General features: G+C 34.8%; 1 pseudogene; it reads left to right on the top strand.

Annotated features, from left to right (window-relative positions):
- The first annotated feature begins 1,667 nt into the window (after nucleotides 1-1,667).
- LOC120146118 lies at nucleotides 1,668-19,169 on the top strand (annotated as a pseudogene).

The following is a 19,169-nucleotide window of genomic DNA, read 5'->3' as shown; positions in this document are numbered from 1 at the left end:
GATCGAAATGGCAAGCAAGAGTGGGAGGCTTGATGGAGGTGAGTCTAGCAAGAAACCACCAGTGAAAAGAAAGGATAATGAAGTCAATAACATAAGAGAGTATGAATCTAATAACATCACTGTGTCTCAACCTCAAGCCATATGATCATCTACACAAAATTCTGCCAGGCATGGGACAAGAAAGCCAAGGCAAGAGAGAGAGAAATTTTAGTTTGACTCGATCCCCATGTCCTACAAGGAATTGTTTAAGATCTTATATGATAGACATGTGGTGTATCCTTAAATAGGAAGAAGATCATAACAAGGGTAAGTGAGGTAAAATTACCCATGCATTGGATATAGGGTCAGATGATCAAGGTAGGTATGTTGGTCTCTAACCTAGCAGTTAAACAAGTTAAGAGCAAGCATGTATGCCAATATCACGATTGTAAGGAACACACCATACAAGATTATTCTGAATTCCAAGTTTTGCTGCAAAGAATGATGGATGACAAAAAGATGAATTTTTTATATAAAAAAACTGTTGAAGAAGAAGAAGAGACATATGTTTGTGCATCTGAAGGTTCTTCTAGGGGAGTTTGCATATTATCCATCTTATGATGAATTTATCGATAAAAGAAGCACTAAATCGGAGATCAAGAGACTAAGATGGTTCTTATGGTGAATTTTTTATGATCATCGATAACTGTAAACAGATTCGGTAGAGGGTGACATGATCCTTGAAAATGATAATGAATAACAAGTGGACTACGATCGAAGTTTTAGAGGAAAAATGAGGGAGAGTGAAAAAATGAAGAAATATAGGGTTTTATACTATAAATTTAAATGATGTCGTCTTGGGGACAAGAGACCTGTGCAGGTTGACTCAATTAATCCGACATCCAAGAGAAGTCATTGTAGTTTGGTGTGTCATTCTTGATCTAATAGGCTATCTGATCTAATAGTAGAAGGCCCATCCATCAACCCTTTTGAGTATGTTGTGAGTATTTTAATATTTTTTTATGTGACTCTCAACTCTAATTTGATGTTGATATTAGACACGGATTGATATAGAAGATATTGAATCATACTTAATTTTAAATAATCGAAGACAACTCAATCAGATAACGAATTCTTCGAAGATTCAACGTATTTAAACCATCACAAAATAATGATTACGGCAATAGTCGCAGTAAATATTCAGCTTGAAATTAATAGAACTGGAAGCTAATGATAATCTATACCTACTGGGCAACAAGGAGTAGACAGGGAGAGATTGGGCGACGAAAAAAAGTAGGAACCTTGGATACTCTATACGCTTCAGCAACGAGTCACACATCTCTGCCTGCAGATACTTTCATCGTCTTCCTTAGCTTTAAGCATGTATCTTTCTGTCACTCATTACTTTCTTTCTCTATTCTAGCTGCTGATGCTGCCATACGTGTGTTGGAGTCTCGAGTTTCCTTTTACTTTGTCCAAACCACTGAAAACCCACTTTCCCTCTCTCAACCAGTCTCACTTAAATTGTAGCAGAGAATACGTACATTTATACACATATATGGGACCATTGTCCTTTGCTTATAATTCTAGATTTTTGTAAAAGACACGATCTGAATCTGCCCACCCCACCCGCTCTCTCTCCCCGCCCATACCCTTTATCTTTCTCTCTTTTTCTAGAATTACTTCTATTCTCTTCCATATGGAAATGGAAAATCACCATCCATATGGCATGCCTGCTTTTAGGCAACTGCTCAACGGAAGGCCAAGTCATTTCCAAACAGTCCCACAGGATCCTGAGTTATTCTCCTCATGCAACCGGAATCTGCCACCCCCACAGCCTCCTCATCACCACTACCAGTAGTGTGATATGATGCAAATGGTGGATAGGCAAGTTGGTCATGAATTGATTCCTAGTGGACTTCATCGCGACTTCCAGTCTGATACTACTGCTAATAATGGTACCCCCACTGCTGATGTGGCTATCAATAGTGGTTCGACCAGGGTATCAAATAGCATTCCGAAAACGCTATAGCGGCAGCGATATTGCGATCGCGCCACCGTCCGAAACCGCTATTCATAGTTTTTGCAGTGGGTCACGGATTCACATCGATCGCGGTCGATTTCGCCCGCAATTTAACGAAAAATAGACGATTGTACCGATAACAGGACACAATCACTGTTATTCGTGACACCAAGACAAATACAAAAATCAACATTCACTGCAATCAACCATTCAACCGTATAGAAAATGAAGGGAATATATTTCCTGCAACTTGTGAGCCCACAAGTATAGTGAAAAGTGAACTGAAAACTGAAAAGAAAGAAAAAAAAAATTACTTACAAGTTACAACCAGGGTAGGGAGTGGGACAAAACAAAATAGGCTATTTAGTGAACCGTGAAGTTGAACTCAAATACCCACACAATACACATCTTACCAAAAACCAATCGAGAAGGGGAAAAGTCGAAAAAACAAAGCCCAGTCAGTAGGAAGTCTTCTGTCCGTCGAGCTTTGCCATCGGTGAAGGAGTAGATCAAGGCATCAAGCTTCCCGCTTCCATTTAAGAAGGTAATTTTTTTGGTACTTAGCTTAAGAAGATTGAAGATGCAATCTTTACTAGGGGATTTGGGGTTTTAATTTCGAACATGGAAGAGTGAAATGGGTGGGTGAAAACTGAAAAAATTTGTATTGGGGAATAGGGATGGGAAGAAACGAAGAAGATGGGTTTGAGAGAAGTGGGAACTAGGAAGAGCTGAGAAACTTCTCGGCCAAATGAGTTATATTAAAAAAAATAGGAAAAATTATTTCATGCACCACTAATGAAAATTTGTTTTACAAGCTAGGTTCTAAACTTCTAATATTGTTATATATTTTATTTAGGATTTATGAGTTAGCATTTTAGAATTTAAGGTTTATATTTTAGAGTTTAAATGTTATAGATTGGAGTTTAGAGTTCTTAAATAGGACACACAATAATATTAAAGTTGAAAATTTTCTCTGTTAAATTTTATATATTCAGACCAAACTGAAAAAAATATAGAAATATTAAAAATCATATGTTATAATTATACATTAAATTAATAAAAATACAAGTAATTCAGATAAATTTTATTATTAAACCAATTATTTAATAACCACATCATTTTTTGTTTAGAAGTTACAGGTATAGTGATTGAAATAATAAAAATGATTAATCAAGGGATTGAAAAGTCATTTTCTAATTTCAGTGACTGAAACATAATTTAACCAATAATCCACTGGTTGTAGATGTAGTTTATCCATAAACCATACAAAAATTTAGAATATGTTTTGATTTTAGAAAATATTTTCTATTTTTATTTTCAGAAAATAATTTTTAATTATAATTTTAGCATTTCTCATCTTTTTAATTCTTTATTTTAATTCTTAATTTAGATAGTAAAGTTTAATTTTCATTTAATTTAGTCCTAATTTAGTAATCAAAATTTCAAATATTTAAATTTTACACTTTTATTTTAATTCTATTTGATTTAATCATTTTATGTTCTTTAAATTTATTTAGATTTCATTCAACCTTCATTTTTCGTATTTCATTACATTTTTATTAACATGTTAAATTATTACAATTAAATAATAATTGAAGTTTAAAATAAAATTATATTTTTGTTTAACTTTACGTATATATTAATTTCAGTTTTTATTGAAATTGAAGCATGCCACCACGTATTAAAAGTTCCTGACTAAACGATTAGAAGGTGCACCGAGTAGAGATATAGGTTGGCACTTTGGAGATCCAGTTCCAAATACGAAAGGAAACGTTGTTTGTAAACTTTGTGGCAAAGTTGTGAAATGAGGAATAACACGGTTTAAAGAGCAAATTGCTCATAAAACCGGTGAAGTCGCACCATGTCCTAATGTCACTGTATGTGAATATGTGATAGTGATACTTTATAATTTCTTTAGAAAAAAGATACTTTATAATTATTTTTAAATATTAATAATAAATATTATACATTATTAATAGTGTGAATTATATTTATTTGATTACAGGTATCATTAGAGAAAGCATGATGAAATTACTTAAAGAAGCCAAGGAAAAGAAAATGGACAAAAAAATGAGAACAAATGATTTTTCATCACAATTAAGGGAAGAAGAGGATGAATTTGTAGATGATGTTTCTGCTATGAGACAAGCCACTTAAGAAAGTATCCAATCACAACACGAATGACATAGAAGAAAAGAATTCAAACGAAGTACGGGTGGTTGGATGACATTTATGAAGAATGACGATCTTCTTCTCTTGGATCACATGGAAGATATCGTGAAGAAAGATCTGAATTTAGTTTAAGGGGAACTATACTGAATTGGTTAAGAGAAAAAGCTCAAGACAACCAAAGGTTAGCGAGTCTACTTTAAAGACATTGCGTAAAAAGATGGGTGAAGCGGTCTTTAAATTTATAATATATGATTGCCTTCCTTTTCGATTAGCAAGCTCGCCTTAGTTGTATAACTTAATTCAAGTATCAATGGAAGTTGGAAAATGTGTAAAACTCCCAACACCTTATGAAATTTAATATGTGTATTTGACATCGGAGTATGAACAAGTTCGTGAATGGGTAAATGAACTGAAGACGCATTGGAAACAACTGGGTGCAATTCTGATGTGTAATGGTTGGACCAATAGTTTAAATCAAATGCACATCATCAACTTCCTTGTTTATTGTAGTAAAGGAACTTTATTTTGGAAATCTGTGGATGTCTCGAGTGTTCGTAGTAGAGATGTTGAATGATACTATAATTTGTTAGACAAAATTGTTGAAGAAAGTGGGGAAGAATACATTATCCAAATAGTGACCGAAAATAAGGCAGCAATGAAAGCCGCTAGGAAAAGATTAATATTGAAAGAAACCATCTTTATTAGACCTCATGTACAACCCACTGCTTAGATATATGTCTTGAGGATATTGAAAAAAAGTCTAGTGTAGCAAAAGTGTTAGAGGAAGTGAAGAAAGTGACATGCTTCATATATAATCACATTTGGACCGTTAATTTGCTGATGAAGTATACTCACGACAAGAAAATTCTTCACCCTGCTCTTACTCGATTCGCTACTCATTTCATACAGATTGAGGAGATAACAAGGCAAAAACAAGGTTTGAGAGAGATGTTTAAGTCAAAGGTCAGTATTTTATAATTAGTTAATACTTAATACAATTACCGATTACTCAAATATAACAATATTTAATGATTTTATTAGTTACAATTTTAAATAAGTTAAATTATGTTATTGATTTTTTTTCTTATTAAAATATAGGAATTCAGATAATCAAAATGGGGACAACAGAAATCAGGGCCTGCTTATGAAGCTAAAAAATTGTTTTGGGAAAAGATTTTTGGAAAAAAGCCGTTGATATCATAAACGTTTACGAACCCCTAGTCAAAGTGCTAAGGCTTGTGGACGGTGATGAAAAACCAACAATTGGTTTTATTTATGAGGCTGTTGATAGAGCTAAATGAGCAATTAAGGAAAATTGTCGATATTCCATCGAGTATGAAAGAATTATTGACAATAGATAGAATTTTATGCATTCTGACTTGCATTCAACTGGTAACATAAAATATATCATATAATGAAGAGTTATTTTTTTTATTTTAAGTTTTATAATTTATATTATTATCATTTGAGCATAAATTATTATTAGGTTATTTCCTCAATCCTCAATTTCAATTTAGGGTGGAGTATTTTGAGAATGTATTAATAGAAACATTAGAAGGAACAAGATCAGTGATTGAAAGATTGGAACCTTCTATTGATAATCAAATCAGAATGATTAATCATGTTAGATTCATTCAAGTACTATTATTTGTAACTTAGTTATATAATTTGAAATTGAAATAGTTTTCTCATTTTTACTTAAACTTTTATTTATGCAGTTGTTACTATTTCAAAGTAAACACAACACATTTGGTACTCCACAGGTACAAAGAGCTTGGAATCAAATGAATCCAGGTAAATAGTTAATTATATTATTTACTTTATATGATTTAATTATATTTTTACATTTTGATGTTAGTTTGAAATTTAAATAATATTATACAGCTGAGTGGTGGATGATATATGGCACATGTACTCCAAAATTACAACGATTAGCAATTAAAGTACTTAGTCAAACAACTTCCGCACCAAATTGTGAATGAAATTGGAGCACATTCAGCTATATTCACACCAAAGCAAGAAACAGGTTGAAGTACAAAAAACTTGAGAAACTAGTGTTTACCTATTATAATATGAGACTTAAAATGAGGTATCAAAAAAGAATGAGCATTGATGATATAAACGCTAGTTACAATCCTATCAGCCTTGATCATATCTTTGAAGATGTTGATCCACTATCATAATGACTTCAAGAGAAAGAGAATCCATTATTAGATGGTGAAAATGTTGATGTGTTGCATGTGGATACCTCAGATTATGAAATGAATGTTGATGCTCAATGTCAACACCAAAATTTATCTCATTCAAGTTCTAGTGCAACACCAAGTCAAAGTGGTGATGGGCCCGATGGTGGTAGTTTAAGTCCAATTGATGACGATGATAGACAGAGTGGTGATGGAGCTGAATTTAGATCTTCTGATCGTTATGGAGAAGAATATATTTATACTGGTAGTGGACATTTCGTGTTGCATCTAGTAGAGAAAGAAGTGAACCAAGAGCTCGATCAAAAGTAAAAGGGAAAGACACCAGAAAACATACTTCTGAAGGTTCTTCTTCCGACAGAAGATCGACTTCTAATAACCCTGGGTATAGCAATTCATCTACTAGCACTCATGGTTTTTATCCATAGGGACAATCTTCATATTTTCAACCTTCAAATGGTTTTTATCCACCATTTCCTAATTATGGTGTGCCATATCAGCCTCAAATGTACCCTCCGCCACCAATGTATCACCCACCTCCACCTCACATGTATCCTCCTCCTCAAGTATATCCTCCATCTCAATTATTTGAAAATCAAGGTGAAAATGTTACATTTTTTGACAAAAACCACAGAGATCAAGTGGAGATCATTCTCAAAGTGAAGGTGAAGGATTTGATCTTCCTTGTTATTCCACTAATTGGAGAAACTGCTACCACCCCATTTCTAAGTTATGTTTGGCCTACCAAAAGAATCTATGTTTCTATGACATTTAATTAGTTATCATTTTTTTAGATTTTAATTTACATTGTTTGATTGGTTTTAGATTAAAAGAGAGACATCCATAATGAAGATTGTTGAACATCTTAACATAGTCAGGTTGCTTGCACGAGGTATGTGTTGTTTTAAGTATTGTACATCTTAACATAGTTAGTTTACATGAGGTATGTGTTGTTTTAATTATTGTACATCATACTATTATGCTCTTACTTTAATGAAGATTGTTTTCTTACTTTAATTATTGCATGAGATATGTGTTGTTCTTTTTGCTTACATTTGAGATATATATTGTTAATATATATATACACATTATTCACTACAGCAAAAGTGGCTTATTGCGGCGTTTTTTTTTACTTATAGCGGCGTTTTTAAGCGCCACTAAAAACACCTGCGGCGTAAAAACAAACGCCGCTAAAGTTTGCGGCGTTTTTCAACAAAAAACGCTGCAATAGGTTACAACATATAGCGGCGATTGTTCAACAAACGCCGCAAAAGGTATTGATATTTAGCGGCGTTTGGCATAAAAACGCCGCAATAGGTGTTGATATTTAACGGCATTTGGCAGACAAACGCCGCAATAGTCGTTGATGTTTAGCGGCGTTTTCTTCACAAACGCTGCAGTAGATGTTTATTTTTACCGGCGTTTTCCTACAAACGCCGCAGAATATGTCTTGAGATTTTGCGGCGTTTTTATCACAAACGCCGCTAAATGTATGGTATATTGCAGCATTTTTTGTTACAAACGCCGCTAAATAACACAGAATTTAACAGTTCTAAAAATTATACTTAATACCCCAAATCTGTTTTTTCAACCTGTTCCATTATCCAACAAACAAAACCCGAATAACATCAAATCCAATATAATAATAAAAGTTTTCATTAATGTAATAAGTTAAGTTAAACACGGTTCAGAACATTACATAATGCTCATAACATAAATGAGGCTACGATGGTGGATTCTGAGGTTGCGTTTTTTGTATCATCAGCATCATATCATTGAGTCGTTTTTCAAATTCTTTACATCTCTGCTGATATATTACTTCTCTCTGTTCTGCCGGTGCCTCTCTCTGTGCTGCCGCTGCTTCTCTCTCTACTTTCGCTGCTGCTCTAGTTGCTTCCGCTGCTGCTCTCTCTGTTTCCCTTACTTCATTTTCCGCTTTCAAGTTAGCCATTTGTTGATCCATCTCAGCCAACTTTTCTTTTAAACGACCAACTTCTAATTGGGAAGATCGAGACTGTGATGACATGTACTGTGATGACTTTCGCTGCTGCTCTAGTTGCTCCGCTGCTGCTCTCTCTTTTCCCTACTTCATTTTCCGCTTTCAAGTTAGCCTTTGTTGATCCATCTCAGCCAACTTTTCTTTTAAACGACCAACTTCTAATTGGGAAGATCGAGACTGTGATGACATGTACTGATGAACTGGATCCAAAATATTTGGTGGGAGTAACCGAATGATCCTTGACAGCGCACACCGACCATATCTTTCAGGACCCAAAACGTCATTAATAGCTTGGTTTTCAATGTCATCATCATTAACAATACCTTGACTCGAAGCAGTAGCATGATACTCTGCCCCTTTTCTCCCTCAATTTTTCCTAATAATAAAGTGAATAATTAATTAAAATAAAAAATGTCATGGTACAAACATAAATAAAGTCAGGTAAATTTAAAACATCTACCCAATAAACGTACCATAATTTCTGCAGCGTCAGCAGTCATAGGAGTGCCATCCTTCTTCGTATCTGTCATGTCGAAGAGTTGGATTCGACCAACTTTAGAACCGGATGTATTTTCCTACAATGTATCATAATGTAATTACTATGAGTTAGTATGTACATGGAATACAAAAAAACTATTTCAATAATCTATAATACCTCCTCATGAGCTATACAAGTAAAGCTCTTCGATCCAGCTGTGTGCGTAAACTTTTGTTGTTGCCTGCTAGCAACACCAACATGCTCTCGGTCCTACAATGTCAAACAACCACTTATAATGATGATTTAAATTTTGTTACAAGTATTTATGAAAAATACATCATACATATCCTTTTTGAGAACTCCAAAATCTGACTGCATCTTCCCATTGGTACCTGAGCATTCCTGGTGGGACTGTTTGCAACTTCTCTTCAAGGCTGAGATCATTCTTGAACTATTTCTTCTTTAAGGAGCTCTTGTGGTCCCTCCATCTCTTCCCTAACGCTTGCTTCACATAATCGTCAAGACCTCTAAAACAATTTCTCCTACAGCAAATAAATATGCACCGTAAGTATAAATTAGTATTGAATTTATATAGAGTATCTATTATAATGACATTATTACCTTGACAAAATCCAACGCTTGATTTTTGTTACTATTAGGCATTTTGCGCCATGACTCATAATTGATCGGTAACAGATTCACATTACGTCCAACTATGCCTAAGTAACCTGCTAGAAGATGTGATTCTGGGCCAATAGGTTGACCGGCATCGTTTCTTGAAACTTTGACACGATGCCCAGGAGGAAGTTGGTATAATTCCTTTAAAGTTGTACGTCCTCGAGTCTTGCGCGTTCCAGCATTTTCAACTATATAAGAAATTATTAAATGTTAGTTTTGAAAATGAACAAAGTAGTAAATAAAGTTTCGAAGATTACCTTGAATTTCTACTTCTTCAACAGTTTCAGGAACTTCGGAAGACTCAGGTGCATTCGTTTCCTCGTTATTTCTTTCTTCATGGTCTTCAGAAGCTCGAACAACCCGCAAATCAGATATTTTTCTCCTCGGCATTATATCTGTAATAAACAAACATGAGTAATAAAAAACGATTTAATTAATGAATACATTGAAAGATAACATGTTAAGGGTTATAACATTATAAATAAATAAATGAAGATATAAAATCGTACAACAGTCTTATGTAATGTCAGTTGTCATAAATATCTTCATCAACGTCCTCCCGAACCCATTGAAATTGTGTTGTATTACTGATAGTTTCATCTAAGTTTTGTGGTAGTAGAGGTAAACACTCTGATCTTGTTTCAATGTCATCTCTATTTCCATCCCCGATGTCTATCAAGTCTCTGGGAGTATTTCGAAGTACAACATACCAACCGTCATCCATTGGATCGTGACAATAAAATACTTGTTTCACTTGAGAGGAAAATACATATGGTTCATCCATCAAACGTTGACCCATGTGAATTAATCGAGAGAAATTCACCATTGAAAACCCGAATTTATCTCTTTTTATACATCTGTTTACATCAACCCAGTCACACCGAAACAACACAACCTTTCGTTTTCCATAATAATCTAACTCAATAATGTCCGTAAGATTTCCATAATAATCGACCTCTCCATCCTGCGAATTATTGTCCCTTACAGTAGCATAACTTGTAGTTGATGAAGTAACTACGACTCCACAATTTTGTGTCCTCCTTAATCTTTCACGAGATTTCGTGTGAAGCCTGAACCCATTAATGAGGAAGGCATTATATCTTTTAACTATTCTATTCGGACCTTGAGAAAGCCATTTAACTTCTTCACTAACTTCTCTCCCACTCCAAACCTATTACAAATGAATGGTGAATTAATTTGCATTGATGTCGATATAAAAAGCAAGACATATATTATTTATAAGTGTTCCGTAAGATTTAGTTGCTTATCGTCTGGCCTAACCATTCATGAAAAGTTTCTGTGAATAACTTCTGTAGCTCTCGCTGATTTAATCTTCGGTAGCGTGCTCGAGATCTCAATACTTCTTTAAACTCACTATAAAGAATATTATGTCGTTAAAAATTGATAAATATAAAAGATAAAGAGATTTCATTAGGATTGGGTCCGAAAGACTTACGTGCGAAAGTGATCTATTGAATCGTGATGGAAAAGAACATATCGGTGTGCTTGTACCCAAGACGTGTCATCTAAATGTGCAATTTCAACTTTCCCTAATGGTTGACCATAACTTCCAAACAAACAATGTTGAGTTAAGTCATCAGTACCTAACTCATCATTTCGATTTGGTCTATTCCATCTTGTTTCAACATGTTCCAAATATCAAGAGCAAAATGTCATACATTCCTCTGCCAAATACCCTTCAGCAATTGATCCTTCCGGATAACGCTTATTACGACAATAAGACTTCAACTTGCCCAAGAACCTATACAGAAAACAACATACTACGTAAATACATTTTATTCAAATGTATAATCAGTAGTAATTTGAAACGTGTAATTCAATTAACACCTCTCTATAGGGTACATCCATCGATAGAAAACGAGACCACCAACTCTTGCTTCGTGAGGAAGATGAATTAACAGATGCACCATAATTGTGAAGAATGAAGGCGAAAATATCTTCTCCAAGTTGCATAAAGTCAAGGCAACTCGATCTTGTAGTTTATCAAGTTCTTCAACCATTAGAACTTTCCCACATATGGCTTTCATTATATTAGAAAGTTCAATGATACAAGACGTCACCTTACTCGACATGCAACCGCGAATAGCTACTGGTAGTAAATCTTGCATTAATATGTGATAATCATGAGACTTTAAACCATAAAGTCTTCGATCTTTAACACTAACACATCGAGAAATGTTTGATGCATACCCATATGGGACCTTTATATCCTTCAACACCGTGCAAAACACTTCTTTTTCTTTCTTCGAAAGAGAAAAAATAGAAGGCGGCAAGAAATTTCTTCCATTCGGACATAATTGCGGATGAAGATCATGTCAAATTCCCATGTCCACTAAGTCAGTCAAGTCAACTCTTAAGATTATCTTTAGATTTTCTGCCATCATTCAGAATGGTCCCGATAATATTCTCACAGACATTCTTCTCAATATGCATTACATCAAGATTATGTCTCAAAATCTGCTTTTTCCAATAAGGCAACTCGAAGAATATACTCCTTTTTTTCCACAAGTCTACCTCATTTGGATCATCCTCTTCATCAGACTCATCATCAGTTTGTTCGTCAACTTCAAGCTCTTCATTGACCTGTTTTGCCTTTTTCTTTGATCGTGTACTAGTTGGTTGATTCATCTTTCCATAAGTAAAATTGATATTTTTCAACATTCTGAATATTTCAGAGCCGGTTGTTTGGTCAGGAGCATTTCGAAACTCTTCATCACCATCAAACATATTCTTTTGACATCTAAATCTATGATTATCAGGTAACCACCGACGATGTCCCATATAAGAGAACTTTTTTCCATTAACCAACCACTTCGAACATGTTTGTGCAGCACAATAAGGACAAGCATAACGACCTTTGGTACTCCAACCAGATAAATTTGCATACGCAGGAAAATCATTAATTGTCCATAATAAAGTAGCGCGTAAATTAAAGTTCTCCTTCGTCAACATATCGTACGTTTCGACCCCTTCCCATAACTGTTTCAACTCTGCAATTAGCGGCTGCATGTAAATATCAATATCATTTCTAGGGCCTTTCTCACCGGGGATTATCATGGATAAGATGAAAGATGATTGTTTCATGCAAATCCAGGGAGGCAAATTGTATGGAACAAGTACAACAGGCCAAGTACTATACGAAGTACTCATGAGTTTGAATGGATTAAACCCATCAGTTGCAAGACCGAGCAAGACATTTCGAGGATCTCTCGTAAAACTTGGATACTTGTTGTCAAATGAATTCCAAGCTAAAGAATCTGCAGGATGGCGTAATAATCCATCATCGGTTCTGCCATCATGATGCCACCTCATAGACTCAGCAATCTTGGAGGACATAAACAATCTTTGTAGCCTAGGTATGAGAGGAAAATATCGCAAAATCTTGATCGGTTTCTTTCTTGATCGTGCTTGAGCTTCATCCTCAGTAACATTTTCTGCCTCTCTAGTCATCCATCGAGATTTTCCGCATACATGACAAGACTCCTGATTTTTTCGATCACCCCAATATAACATACAATCATTCGGACAACTATGAATTTTGTCATATCCAAGACCCAAATCTTTGATCATTTTCTTCATATCTTTGCATGATTGAGGGATTTTTGCAAAAGGAAACACTTCTCCTAGTAACTCCAACAATTGTGTAAAGGAGTTACCAGTCCACCCTCCCAGGCATTTTAAGTGGAAAAGACGAATGCAGAAAGAAAGCTTTGAAAACTTTGATCCCTTATAAAGTTGATCATTCATTTCATTCAGCAACTTGTAAAACTTTGCCGCTTCTCCATTTGGCTCTTCATCACATCCACTTCTTCCAATCTCAGTGAAATCATTAACATCATCCTGACAATAATTTTCTGTATCATACGACGGATGATTGTGCATATTAAATGCATCTCGTAACATCCCTTCCATGTCATCTTCTCTAAAAGTTGGATGGGGAGAAGGAGCACGATAAGTCGAGTAACTCGTGGAAGCAGATCTATCTGATACAATCTCTCCATGAAAGATCCATTTTCTATACCCCCGAACAAATCCAAAAATTACTAGATGCTCGTACACAACTTCACGAATGTGCCAATTAATGTTCACACAATTCTTACAAGGGCAAAGAATCATATTTTCTTGGCTTGCATTCAGAAAAGCTAAATTTAGAAAGTTTTCGACTCCATTTCGATATTCGACGCTTACCCTTGAGAAATCCATCCAACTCTTATCCATTTCGTATTTCTGGAGTTTCAATTTCAAATATTAATTGCTAATAATATAGATAAAATTAGAACCTAAACAGAAGCATTAAATTATCATATTTAGTGCATAATAATATTTGCATAGTATAAAACTAATCACTTGTAAATTATACAACTTTTAAATTGATAAAATTGTATGGGAGCAAATGTATCTCAGTTAATTTATAAAAATTATAACGAGAATTATATACAACTGCATACTATAGAACTAAATACTTACACATGTTTCATCGAAATGTAGCATTTACATCTAAACAGACTCATGTTTCATTGTTACAGAGAGAGGCATTAAGAACTTAGAACGAAATATAAACCCTTCCCACAACCGTGTTAAGATCTATAAAACTTTTTACTTACATTTTGAGCAAACAAAGCTTATCATGCAACCAAAAAATCTTTGTTAACAACAATGCAACAATAAAATAATTAGACTTTCCAGTTTTCCATGAAACATTAGCTTATTAGCAGCAAAATCCGAAAAGAAGGATGTGTTATGTAGGAGGGTGGGTGAACAATCTACAATTTTGCATTCGTTAGTCATATTAAGTTTATACAATGGGCCCTTAATAAGCTGGAAATTAAATATAATGAACATAGTAAAAACCCTAATACATATGGCAAAAGACTATGTATTTATTTGCATTAATTTCGATACATAAGCTGAAAATTAAAAACCACCGAGTTTTGCAGGAGGAAATTCAAGATACAAAAGCAAAATTCACTAATCACCAAGTTTACCACATCGGAAAAAAATAAAAGAAAGACTATGGTTTTTAGAAGGTCAAACGAAAGGTTAAACAAACTATAATAAGAACTAGGTCACAACAAAGATATTAAACCAAATAAAATTCAAAATTGGAATCACGTACTAAAAAGAGAAGGGTTAGAAGAAGCAGTTCCAACTTAAGCTTCAAGAAGCTCCAAACGACGTTTTAAACTGTCGAGCTTCTCGTTCATTTAATAAACATCATATCCAAGTAGCTAGATATCTGCTCTTTACCCCCAAGGACTCCCAAACTTAGAATAATGAAAAATAACACAAGCAAGAATCAACACCCCAACCAACAGCAGAGACACAATGAAAAACTAAGACTGTTGGATAGCTTCCTATTGGTAGTACAAAAGCTCACTAAACAAAGTCGCAAATGGTGAAAGAACTTTAAACTTAGTACTTCATTTACAGTATTCTGTACGAAATGAGTGACATGATAACCTAACTTGTGGTAACAACGCAAAGCCCTTCCGTAGCAAACCTTTGGAACCCTTAACCTTGTGGTTCAAAAGGCCCTACAAAAATTCAGTTTAGTGATCCAATCGAACTGAAGTCACGGTAGAGCTGAAATACCTCAAGATTGCATTCAATTCAACAATCTCCAAATTTTAAGCAGAAACTGTCTAGCATCAATAATCACAATGTTATGTATGATTAAATGACACTTGATGAAAACACATAAATTCATCTAAATCCTAAAACCCTGAATTATTCCCAACATAGTCATAATAAAAAAAAATCCAAATAATACCAGCTCAATAGTTTCATATATGACCCAATTTTGCATAATTCAACAAGTGAATAACACAACTTATCTCGTATCAAGCCCCCAGAAGGCTCTAATTCCTAAAACTCAAATGACATTTCAATAAAACCCTAACCTAGGGGTTAAAAGTTTTAATTTTTTTATCAGAATGAAACGCTAAAGTTATCAACATGTTGACTCAAACAAAACCCAGGAAAAAAAACTTATCCATGATACACCAACGCTCTCTCCTAAAACAAGAAAAGAGGGCCACTTAGCAGCTTGTTTGAAAACTCTTTTTAATGTTGTTGGCAAGAAGAGAAACTCGATTGAAACTACATCACACGAATCGCTTGAGATTAGGTAATGATTGTACATACCTTGTTTCAAAGCTGAGATTGAGATGGTCGAAAATTTGTGACTAGAAATTGACGACAACAGCTTGATGCGCCGCGACGTTGATGATTGGTGGTGCAATAGTGGTCACCCGCGGCGTGATGGTGGCGAGTGGTGCACCGATTTGTCAAGTATACACTGCTAATTCGAGGAAGAAGATTTGGGGATAAAACAAATAAGGGATTCGGGCTGCATAATTGGGGATATCTAATAAATTAAAGGACAATTACGGCGTTTATATTAAAAACGCCACAAAGGAACTATTCTATTATGACGTTTATTACGAAAATGCAACTAAGAGACACACTATTGCGGCGTTTATGTCAAAAACGCCACTAAAGTACAACTTTTTAGGGGTGTTTGGTAACAAACGCCACTAAATTCAAAGTATTTTACGGCGTTTGCTTAAAACACGCCGTTATAAATGACAATATACAACTCTATTGCCACTACAATATTACTATTTAGCGGCGTTTTTAGATACAAACGCCGCAAAATGTCAGATCTATAGCGGCGTTTCTGGATACAAACGCCGCTAATGACCTTTTATTTAGATAATATTAGTTGATTTTACATATTTCATTTCTAATGTACATCAACTAAATTGACTGATATATGTATAAACATTATATGGAGAGCTATTGTTGTTCCAGAGAAGAAGCTTTGAGGGAAGAAGAGTTTAATTGATTTTAGGGTTTGGGTAGGAGAAAAAAATGATTATATATTTAACATTTTGCGGCGTTTATACAAAAAAACGCCACTATTGATTACACTATTATGGCGTTTGTTAAAAAACGCCACTATTGATTAAAACTATTGTGGCGTTTATCTAAAAACGCCACTATTGATTAACACTATTACGGCGTTTGTGGTATAAACGCCGCTACTTTACCGATATATTGCGGCGGTTTTTAACAAACGCCGCAATAAACCACACTATTGCGGCGTTTTTTTGTAAAAACGCCACTAAAGTATCAATTTGTGGCGCTACGATTGTAAACGCTGCTATATGTTTAACTTTTGTGCGTTTTCTCTCCAAACGCCGCTAAAAACGCCGCTACATATCAGTTTTGCTGTAGTGATTCTTGAGTTTTTCAGTGAATGATAACTCTTTGATAAAATGGTAAATAATTTCTTATCTCATAGTTATAGCAAAACTTATTTTTATCCATTTTAACTTATTAGATTTTCCTATGTTGATAGTCTTATTTCTTTTAAATAATAATATATTCACAATGTCATCGTTAATTAATTATCTTATCCTATCATCGGATTTTTGAAGTCTTCTATTTGGTTAAACTATTATACATATGTCAATTTCGCTTAGAAAATATTTTAAAAATCTTTAAAAATAATTCCTTATAATTATAATTATTTTTATTATGTTTTAAGATAAGTTGTGTAAAATTTTAAAAAATTTCATGACCGCGACACCCGCAGTGAACGCGATGGCATCCGTTATGTCCGCAACCGCGATAAACGCGACGCAACCGAAAACGTGACCGTGAATACTATTTAAAACCCTGGGTTCGTCTCCTAGTGCTAGTTGTGGGTTCGATGGTGATGTTATTCCCTTTGGAGGTGATGGGGGAACTGAAAGATGGCCTCGTCAAGAGACTTTAACACTTCTGGAGATCAGATCTCGACTTGATCCTAAGTTCAAAGAAGCTAATCAAAAGGGTCCTTTGTGGGATGAAGTTTCCAGGTATTCACTAACCAATAACTATACCTTAACTCTTTTCTCTTCTCTTTCCTTTCTTTTCTCCCACTCTCTTCCATTTGCAAAGGGTGTCTTTCCTTAGCTTCGTTTTCATTATCATTACATGATTTCCAACAGAAATATACGTGGTTTAAATCTTATGTTAGGAAAGCACGGCTAGTCATAGTGTTCCTTGCTGTTAACCAAACTCTTAAACCAAATTCATAATTTAAAGAAACAATTATGCTGAAACAGGTTCAATTCAGGAAAAGTCAACCAGGTGCTGTTTCTTCTTTTATATTTAGTTGAAAACAAAGGATGGTTGATCATTTCAATAATTAATAGTCTTCTACTGACTTGTTTTTCCTTTGAAAATGTGTTGCCTTCAATCAAAGCTTCTTTTTTTAAAACCTTTTTTTATTTGGCTATAAGAATGACTAACCTTTTGGATGTTTAAGTACAGATCTACTAAATCTATCCATCTTTTATGCTTCAGTTACCAAATTTGAATTAGGGTTCCCATTTGTAATTTCAACTTATTGTCCCAATTTTCCTTCTATTTCTTTTACTGTAGGGTCATGTGTGAGGATCATGGGTACCAAAGGAGTGGGAAAAAGTGTAGGGAGAAATTTGAGAACTTGTATAAGTATTACAAGAAGACTAAGGAAGGAAAAGCCGTAAGACAAGATGGTAAGCATTATAGATTCTTTAGACAGCTTGAAGCTTTATATGGAGAAACCAGCAACTCAATTTCAGGCCAAGAAACTCAACTTGTTGGCAATAACTTTGTGTTCCATGCCACTCAAAACTGCAATATTACTCAAGCAAATCAAGATGTCTATCATTCTCAAAAGCTTTGCGATAGTCTAAGCCTCTCAAATTCCTTTGAATTCGACCCTTCTTCCTCAGATGACAATGGTTTAAGCACGGCAGCTGCAATAGAGAATGGTACTTCGTCGAGGAAAAAGAAAAGGGGTGGTGGTAGTAGGTGTTGGAAAGCAAAGATAAAAGAGTTCATTGATTCACAAATAAGGAAGCTAATAGAGAGGCAAGAGGCATGGCTTGAGAAGCTGACATATACTCTTGAAGAAAATGAGAAAGAAAGGGTTTTAAGGGAGGAAAAATGGGGGAAAGGAGAGGCCGCAAGGATTGATTGAGAGCACAAGTTTTGGGCTAAAGAAAGAGCTTGGATTGAAGCTAGAGATTCTGCTTTAATGGAGACCTTGAAGAATTTCACTGGGAAACAATTGAAGGGTGTTTCATCATCTGAGGTGGTAATGGCTAATGAAATGGAAAACCAATGTGAAACGTTAAAGGACACCGTTAAGGTAGATGGATCGCAAGAAACTGAGATTTTTAGGCTAATACAGCTGAGAACCACCATGGAAGGCTGCTCTGAGGAGATTCTATGGGAGGAAATAGCAGCTAAGATGGCTTGTTTAGGCTTTGAAAAGAGTTCTTTAATGTGCAAAGAAAAAATGGGATAGTATCGGTGCTTACTTGATGAAAACTAATAAAAAACGAAAGGAGAACTCAAGAGATCACTGCGCCTATTATCAGAAAAATGAGTCACTCTACAATGAAACAGTGAGACTCCATGCAAATGATGGCTCTTCCCCTTCTAACTCTAACGCTGTTGGCAATGGTGTAAATGACCATTGCTTTCGCTTCTTAATGGCTGATGGAGAGAACTACTGGGATAGCTATGGTTTGAAGCTCAATAAAGGTGAAAACCAGTAAAACTGAAAACACCCACCCA

This window comes from Hibiscus syriacus, unplaced genomic scaffold, assembly GCF_006381635.1.
Source record: "Hibiscus syriacus cultivar Baekdansim isolate YM2019G1 unplaced genomic scaffold, ASM638163v2 tig00110895_pilon, whole genome shotgun sequence".
Classification (NCBI taxonomy): Eukaryota; Viridiplantae; Streptophyta; class Magnoliopsida; order Malvales; family Malvaceae; genus Hibiscus; species Hibiscus syriacus.
This window is presented reverse-complemented; position numbering and strand designations above follow the sequence as displayed.